The following is a 9594-nucleotide window of genomic DNA, read 5'->3' as shown; positions in this document are numbered from 1 at the left end:
ATGTGAGACTTGATGATGCATGGTTGAAATCATAGAGACAAGAATTAGTAAATTGGCATACTTGAAACCAAGATCTAGGTCCCAAAAGAGAGAAAGTAAATAATGATGATGATATCTAGGTCAGTTTCAAAAAAAGAAAAATCCAAACAGATCAAGATAAAAGCATTTGTAATGATTTTCACTATCTGTAATGAATCACGTAATGATTTTCACTATTTTAACGTAATATAGCATCACTTGTACCACCGTAGCGCCGTCACTGGCTCATTGTCGTGGAGGAAATTGCCGCCAGAGGAGGGGAAGCCGGGGAGTGGAAGACAGAGGACGGTGGAGATGCGGCCATCAAGTGGATCAAATTGCTTGTCGGGTGCAGTGGCTATACTAACCACGCGGCCGAGCAGAGAGCCGCCGATGGGAAGGATCCACCGGTGGAGGTGGCCGCCGTGGGTGGGGTTGCCCTAATCGCCACATGACTGGGCTGACGGTCGATCGTTGTTGAATGGTTGGCTGGAAGGAGCACTATTAGTTCCCGTAATTGCAGGGAGTTGCTAATTAATCTTATAAAATATTAAGTGCCATCAGATGGACAAACAAATCGATGGTCGTGGAGAAGTCTGATGGATGAAAAAGATCAGACTACTGATGTATAGAGTTTCCCATTTAATTATGCAACCTATGCTTCTAGCCATTATTATATAACTCCCAGTTTAATTGAAGATATGGCCTATCGAAGTGTCACTTATATTTATAAATTAAGGTGGGGATTGCATATTTATTTCTCAACACATATATTAATTTCAAGTGTATGATGTAAATTTACTCCAAGAATATAAGTGATGCTCAGAAGTAAATAATAAACTACTCAAAAGATATACACGAAGTGCATAGAGTAGTTATGTAAATTACTAGCTATAAACTCTCTCCAAATCATAATGTTTAAATCTAAGGATTGTATCCAACATCAAACAAAACAAAAGGACACTTGAAGAATAGCACATATCATGTGAATGAATGAAAACTTAGGTCCAGCCGAGACTAATAGATAATTGTTGATGAAGAAATATGGGATGCCTACCAGGGCATCCCCGAGCTTAGATGCTTCAGACTACTTGGAATATTACATTGGGGTGCCTTAGGCATCCCCAAGCTTAAGGTCCTGTGTATCCATAAATACTCTCATATCACAATATCCCCTAGGTCTTAAAAACTTTATTCACACAAAACTTGACAAAACTCATGAGATAGGTTAGTACAAAATAAATTCAAAAACATAACATTATATATTGTAGCAAATCATCAAAATTATAATTAAACATTTCATAATAAATTCCTACACATATTTAACATCTTTATCCACTAATAGAAATATTAAACAAGCAAACATGTGCAAACAATGCAACTATAACAGCTATCTCTCTAAACAGAACAGACTGTAAAGGAGGAATATATTAATGTATTTATGAACTCCAAAAATTCGGAAAAATTAGGACATAACAGAAAACTTATATGACAGTACATTGTAAATACTTCAGAAAAATATCATGTTTTAGTATAGAATAATTTAAATACTTAACGCAAAAGTTTCTATTTGTACACAGAACATAATAAACTTGCAATTGCACTATCCCAAAGCCTACTCTTGGCACTTTATTGAAAGCAAAGGTACGAAACATAATTACTACCGTAGCATGATCTGACTTACATCAAGAAAATTTGCCCAAAGAGATTCAACCAGTACGTCTATGTCCCCTCAATGGCAGTTCTGGAGGTATCATTACTATCTGGAATGGTAGTATATTCAATGGCAAATTAATATCAAAGGATTATTTTCGGATTACCATAGAATTTACCTCCATACAGATAATTCTATGTGGTTTCTTACTAATGTATATGGACCTAATTCTATTAAGGGCAAACAGGAGTTCATAGACTGGTTTATAAACTTGAACATTCCTTATCTGCATAACTCGATGATAGTAGGTGACTTCAATTTTATCAGAGGATCTAAAAATAGAAATAAGTAGGAGGAGACCATAAAAACATGATGCTTTATAACAACATCATCATTAATCATGATCTTGTAGAGATTCCTCCAAAGGGCAGATCTTTCACTTGGTCCAACATGCAAGAATCTCCACTCCTTGAAAAACTTGGCTGGATCTTCACTAGTGCAAATTGGACTAATGATCGTCCTTCCACTTCGGCCTTTACTTCAGCTAAAATCTCATATGATCATGTACCTATCAAAATTCAGATTGATAGCAAAATACATAAATGCAATATTTTCAGATTTGAGGAATTCCAGACAGAGTTTGATGGCTTTGTGGACACTGTGGAAAATCATTGGAACAACAGTGCATATTTTGCTGACTTTGTCAAAAACATCGTGGCCAAATTCAAAACACTCAGAAGAGGTCTGAAAGCATGGAGTAAAAGATATTCTCAACAGAATAAAACAATTGAAAATTGTTGCTTTTATCTAAAACTTCTTGATGGCATTGAGGACCAAAGAAACCTCACACTCCAAGAAAGAAACTTCAGAAAGTCCCTCATCAAACACACCAATAATCTTCTTGAGGCCAAAAGGAAATATTGGAGAATCGGGGCTAATATCACATGGACTAATTTGGGTGATGAAAATACAAAAAAACATGATATTTCCAGACAAGTTTTCAGACATCATTACCTTTCTTTCTTGAAGAGCATTGACAATTTCTGTGAATATGAACATGATAAAAAATCTGCTATGCTATGGAACTCTTTCAAGGAAAGAATTGCTATGACTGAGCCCACCCACCATTATTTTGATACATCCCATTTGGCAAACAGTGCAACCAGGATTTTCTTAGCAAGCCCATCACCAATGAAAAAATTGATGAGGTGGTTATGAACATGCCAAATGATAAATCTCCAGGACCAGATGGTTTCAATGGCTAGTTCATGAAAAAAATGCTGGCCAACTGTCAAAACATATTTCTACAATCTAATTAAAGACTTCCAAGAGGAAAAAGCCAACCTGGGTCCTGTAAACACTACACACATTGCTCTTATGCCCAAAAAGGATAATCCTGAAACACCCAATGACTTCAGACCTATCTCTCTGGTCAGTATGCCCATCAAAATTATCACAAAAATCCTTGCTAACAGACCTCAAGCAATGATCATCCCAATCATTAGTAAAAATCAGTATGGCTTCATTAAAAGAAGGAATATCCATGATTGTCTTGCCTGGAGCTTTGAAAATTTGCACATATGTCACGCATCTAAAAAGATATCATCATTTTCAAAGTGGATTTTAAAAAGGCTTTTGACAAAGTGGACTATAATGCAATATCATTTATGCTCAACCATTTGGGCTTTGGTGACAAATGGATCCGATGGGTTAACATGATCTTAACCTCTACACTACATTTGTGATACTTAATGGTGTACCTGGAAAAATAATACATTGTAAGAGAGGGGTCAGGCAGGGTGACCCCTTCTCACCTCTTCTTTATGTCATTGTTGCTGAACTGCTTCACATACTAGTCAATCAAGCATGGCATAATGGCTCACTGAATTTGTCTGTACCTTCCTTCTCGCCTCTTCTTTATGTCATTGTTGCTGAACTGCTTCAGATACTAATCAATCAAGCGTGGCATAATGGCTCACTTAATCTGCATGTACCCAATACCCACACCACAGATTATCCCATCATTCAACATGCAAATGACACCCTGATCATACTGCCTGCAGATCCAGTGCAACTTACTACTATGATGAATATACTGCATATTTTCTTTGAATTCACATGTCTCAAAGTAAACTATAGCAAATCATCTCTGGTCCGCATTAATGTCTCTAATGAGAGAGTTGTGCACCTGGCCAACATTCTAGGATGTAAAAAAGAAAGTATGCCCTTCACATATCTTGGACTACCCATGGACTCCACAATACATAAAGTTGACGACCCTATGCCCATGGTAACTAGACTTGACAAAACGCTTCCAGGTGTTGCTACTATGATGCCATACCCTGGTAGACTGGTTCAGCTTAAGGGAGTAATCTCTGCTCTTCCTATTTTGCAATGTGCTGCATCAGAGTGCCATTCACCATCCTTGGCCACTTTGAAAAGTCTGGCAGATGATTTCTTTGGTATAGCAAAGATATTAATAAGCATGGTAAATGCCTTGTTAAATGGGAGGTTGTTTGCCTTCCCAAAAAAAAGTTGGAGGCTTGGGAGTACTCGATCCGAGAGTGCAAAACAGGACACTGCTAACCAAGTTCCTATATAACTTTTCAACCAATTAGTGACTCCATGGGTCTGGCTCATCTGGAACACTTATTACAATAATGGGGAAGTTCCAAATTTCCCAGCCAGAGTAGTCTCTTTCTAGTGGAGAGATTGCTGCTTTGTTTTGGTGGACTTCAAGAATATGACCACCTGCTCCCCAACAATTGGAAACATAGTGAAGTTCCGTCATGGTAAATCGAACAATGAACCTATGCATAGACAACTTCGGCTATACTCATATGCCAAAAACACTTATATCACCATTGCATCACCACGTAGCAAGACAACTAAGATTTTTATGACATGTGCCATCTTCCAATGTCATCCATTGATGTTGAACAAAACATCATAATGCAAAACTTACTATTTTACAATGATGACCACAATACCAAAGATATATGGAATTTCATATGGAATGGTAGCAAGTAGTCAAATAAGAAAATATATCTCCACTTGATTGGTAACCCACAAGATGCACCAAAACCTTTTCAATGGGTATGGAGATCCTGGTCTTCCCAAGCAATTTTTCTTCTGGTTACTCCTTCAAGACAGATTAAATACTAGAGATCTCCCGACCAAAAAAACTTCTATCTAGAACAGAGTAAGTGTGTCCTATGTGATGATGAACTAGATGAGCACTTCATGCATCTCTTTTTCAGCTGTGACTTAAGTTAGAACTTTTGGATGAATATTGGCACTGAATTAAATACTGACTATGATGTGAAGGATACCCCATTATTTGTTTCAAAGAATGTCTGATCACTAGCTGTTGGACCATTTGGAAGCACAAAAACATCATCATCTTTGACAACAAAAGAAGAGATCTGGATCACTGCATATCATGCTTCAAGGAAAACTTTGGAACCATCATAAAGAAGACCAAACCCAGTTCAAAGGAAGGAATGCAGTCTTGGCAAGACTATTTGTGAATTGCCCCAGTTGTATCAGTCCACGATGTAATACCCATATGTACATACCCACCATTATAAATGAAAAAAAAAGAGTTACAATAGGGGTATTCTGATACGTCTCCATTGTATCTACTTCTCCAAACACTTTTGCTCTTGCTTTGGACTCTAATTTGCACAATTTGAATGAAACTAACCCGGACTAATGCTATTTTCAGCAGAACTACCATGGTGTTGTTTTTGTGCAGAAATCAAAGTTCTTGGAATCGCACGAAACTTTGCGGAGATTTTTTATGGAATAAATAGAAAATACTGGAACGAAGATCCACCGGAGGAGGGCCACCAGTTGCTCACAAGCTAATAGGGCACGCCTACTCCCCTAGGCACGTCCTGATGCCTTGTGGGTCCCACAGGCGGCTGTCTAACCTAATTCCAACTCTATAAATTCCGTGTCCCCGAGAAAAAAATAAGAGAAGAGGTTTCATCGCATTTTACGATACGGAGCCGTCACCTCCTGTTCTTCATCGGGAGGGCTAATCTGGGGTCCGTTCGAGACTCCGGAGAGGGGATTCATCGCCATCATCATCACCAACCCTTCTTCATCAACAATTCCATGATGCTCACCACCGGGAGTGAGTAATCCCTTCGTAGGCTTGCTGGACAGTGATAGAGTTGGATGAGATATGTCATGTAATCGAGACAATTTGTTAGGGCTTGATCCATAGTATCCACTATGTTCTGAGATTGATGTTGCTATGACTTTGCTATGCTTTATGCTTGTCACTAGGACCTGAGTGCCATGATTAAGATCTGAACCTATTATGTTTTCATGAATATAAGTGAGTTTTGGATTCTATCTTGCACGTTGTATGCACCTAGTATGTGTTATGATCCGTAGACTCCAAAGTGACAACAATTGGGATTCACTCCGGTGATGACCGTAGTATGAGGAGTTCATGTATTCATTGAGTGTTAATGCTTTGTTCCAGTTCTCTATTAAAAGGAGGCCTTAATATCCCTTAGATTTCCTTATGGACTCCGCTCCACAGGAGGGTAGGACAAAAGATGCTATGCAAGTTCTTATTATAAGCATGTATGACCATATACGGAATACATGCCTACATTGAATTGATGAACTGGAACTATTGTGTATCGCTCTAGGTTGTGACTATTATATGATGAATATCATCCAACACAAATATCCATCGCTGATCCAATGCCTATGTTTTTCATATTGATCTTTGCTAAGTTACTATTGTTGTTGATGTTGTTACAATCACTACAAAACTCCTACTATTACTGTTCCTTTTACTATTCCCACTGTTACTGCTACTATCAAACTATCAAACTACTGTGCTACAAAACACTTTGCTGCAGATATTTAGTTCTCCAGGTGTGGTTGAATTGACAACTCAACTGCTAAAGCTTAGGAATATTCTTTGGCTCCCCTTGTTTTGAATCAACAAATTTGGGTGAAATACTACCCTCAAAGACTTTTGTGATCCACTATACTTGTGGGTTATTATCTTCCCTACTGTCTTTGCTAAGAAAAAGCATCAATTATTGGAAAGTTATCCTATAATTTGTAAGCCTTCTCATGGGTTGCAATTTTCTATCCTCTTTATACCTTAGATGTTGCCACCTTTTGTGTGAAAAGGATCAGATCTATTACAAAAATTCATCGAAAATACAAAGAATCTCAAACATATAAAAATTACATCGAGATTCCGAACTACCGCCAGCAAAACGAGCCGTTGACCCTCTGTTGTAGCCGCTCCCCTATCGAAGCGAGCTTGACCTTGTCGATGACAGCCGGAGAATCTTCGTGCATGTGCCCCTAAGGACCAGCGCCCTAGAGTTGCAGTTGTCATCCTTGAACCCTTACATAGATCTGAAGCAATTGACACCAAATCTCCCCACATGAAGAATAACCCTAACCTCACTGCCCCAAGGAGACGATGGGAATCTACGTCGAAGCTCCTCGACTTGTCCAGATGGATGGAGTCAAGGAGGATCAGAGTCCGTAAGACAAACTCGAAGAAGAAGCGTCGCCATTGTTGGGAAACACAGTAATTTCAAAAAAAAATCCTATGATCACGCAAGATCTATCCAGGTGATGCATAGCAACGAGAGGGGAGAGTGTTGTCTATGTACCCTCGTAGACCGAAAGCGGAAGCGTTATGACAACGCGGTTGATGTAGTCGTACATCTTCATGATCCGACCGATCCTAGCACCGAAGGTAGGGCACCTCCACGATCTGCACACGTTCAGCTTGGTGATGTCCCACGAACTCTAGATCCAGCTGAGGTCGAGGGAAATTTTTGTCAGCACGGCAGCGTGATGACGGTGTTGATGAAGTTACCGACGCAGGGCTTCGCCTAAGCACTGCAACGATATGACCAAGGTGGAAATATCTGGAGGGGGGCACCGCACACGGCTATGACAACTGTCGACCTGTGTGTCCTAGGGTGCCCCCTGCCCCCATATATAACGGATCAAGGGGGAGGCCGGCCGGCCCTCATAGGGCGCGCCCCAAGTAGGATTCCTACTAGGAATCCTATTCCTAGTAGGTTTCCAACAAGGGAAGAGAGGGGGGAGGAAGGAGAAGGAGAGAGGGAGAAGGAAAGGGGGGCGCCGCCCCCCTTCCCTAGTCCAATTTGGACCCAAGGGGGAGGGGCGCGTGGCCTGCCCTAGCCGCCCCTCTCTCTCCACTAAGGCCCATGTGGCCCATTAGTTCCCCCGGGGGGTTCCGGTAATCCTCCGGTACTCCGGTTTTATCCGAAACTTCTCCGGAACATTTCTGGTGTCCGAATATAGTCGTCCAATATATCAATCTTTATGTCTCGACCATTTAGAGACTCCTTGTCATGTCCGTGATCACATCCGGGACTCCTAACAACCTTCGATACATCAAAACACATAAACTCATAATACCGATCATCACCGAACGTGAAGCGTGCGGACCCTACGGGTTCGAGAACTCTGTACACATGACCGAGACTCACTTCCGGTCAATAACCAATAGCGGAACCTGGATGCTCACATTGGTTCCTACATATTCTACGAAGATCTTTATCTGTCAAACCGCATAACAACATACGTTGTTCCCTTTGTCATCGGTATGTTACTTGCCCGAGATTCGATCGTTGGTATCTCAATACCTAGTTCAATCTCGTTACCGACAAGTCTCTTTACTTGTACCGTAATGCATCATCCCGCAACTAACTCATTAGTCACATTGCTTGCAAGGCTTATAGTGATGTGCATTACCGAGAGGGCCCAGAGATACCTCTCCGAAACACGGAGTGACAAATCCTAATCTCAATCTATGCCAACCCAACAAACACTATCGGAGACACCTATAGAGCATCTTTATAATCACCCAGTTACGTTGTGACGTTTGATAGCACACTAAGTTTTCCTCCGGTATTCGGGAGTTGCATAATCTCATGGTCATAGGAACATGTATAAGTTATGAAGAAAGCAATAGCAATAAAGTAAACGATCATAGTGCTAAGCTAACGGATGGGTCAAGTCAATCACATCATTCTCTAATGATGTGATCCCATTAATCAAATGACAACTCATGTTAATGGCTAGGAAACTTAACCATCTTTGATCAACGAGCTAGTCAAGTAGAGGCATACTAGTGACACTCTGTTTGTCTATGTATTCACACATGTACTAAGTTTCCGGTTAATACAATTCAAGCATGAATAATAAACATTTATCATGATATAAGGAAATATAAATAACAACTTTATTATTGCCTCTAGGGCATATTTCCTTCAGTCTCCCACTTGCACTAGAGTCAATAATCTAGATTACATTGTAATGATTCTAACACCCATTGAGTCTTGGTGCTGATCATGTTTTGCTCGTGAGAGAGGCTTAGTCAAAGGGACTACAACATTCAGATCCGTATGTATCTTGCAAATCTCTATGTCTCCTTCCGACACTTGATGACGGATGGAATTGAAGCGTCTCTTGATGTGCTTGGTTCTCTTGTGAAATCTGGATTCCTTTGCCAAGGCAATTGCTCCAGTATTGTCCCAAAAGATTTTCATTGGACCCGATGCACTAGGTATGACACCTATGTCGGATATGAACTCCTTCATCCAGACTCCTTCATTTGATGCTTCCCAAGCAGCTATGTATTCCGCTTCACACGTAGATCCCGCCACGATGCTCTGCTTAGAACTGCACCAACTGACAGTTCCACCGTTCAATATAAACATGTATCCGGTTTGTGACTTAGAGTCATCCGGATCAGTGTCAAAGCTTGCATCGACGTAACCTTTTATAAAGAGCTCTTTATCACCTTTATAAATGAGAAACATATCCTTAGTCCTTTTCAGGTATTTCAGGATGTTCTTGACCGCTGTCCAGTGATCCACTCATGGATTACTTTG

Source organism: Triticum aestivum, chromosome 5D (genome assembly GCF_018294505.1).
Source record: "Triticum aestivum cultivar Chinese Spring chromosome 5D, IWGSC CS RefSeq v2.1, whole genome shotgun sequence".
NCBI classification, from domain to species: Eukaryota; Viridiplantae; Streptophyta; class Magnoliopsida; order Poales; family Poaceae; genus Triticum; species Triticum aestivum.
This window is presented reverse-complemented; position numbering follows the sequence as displayed.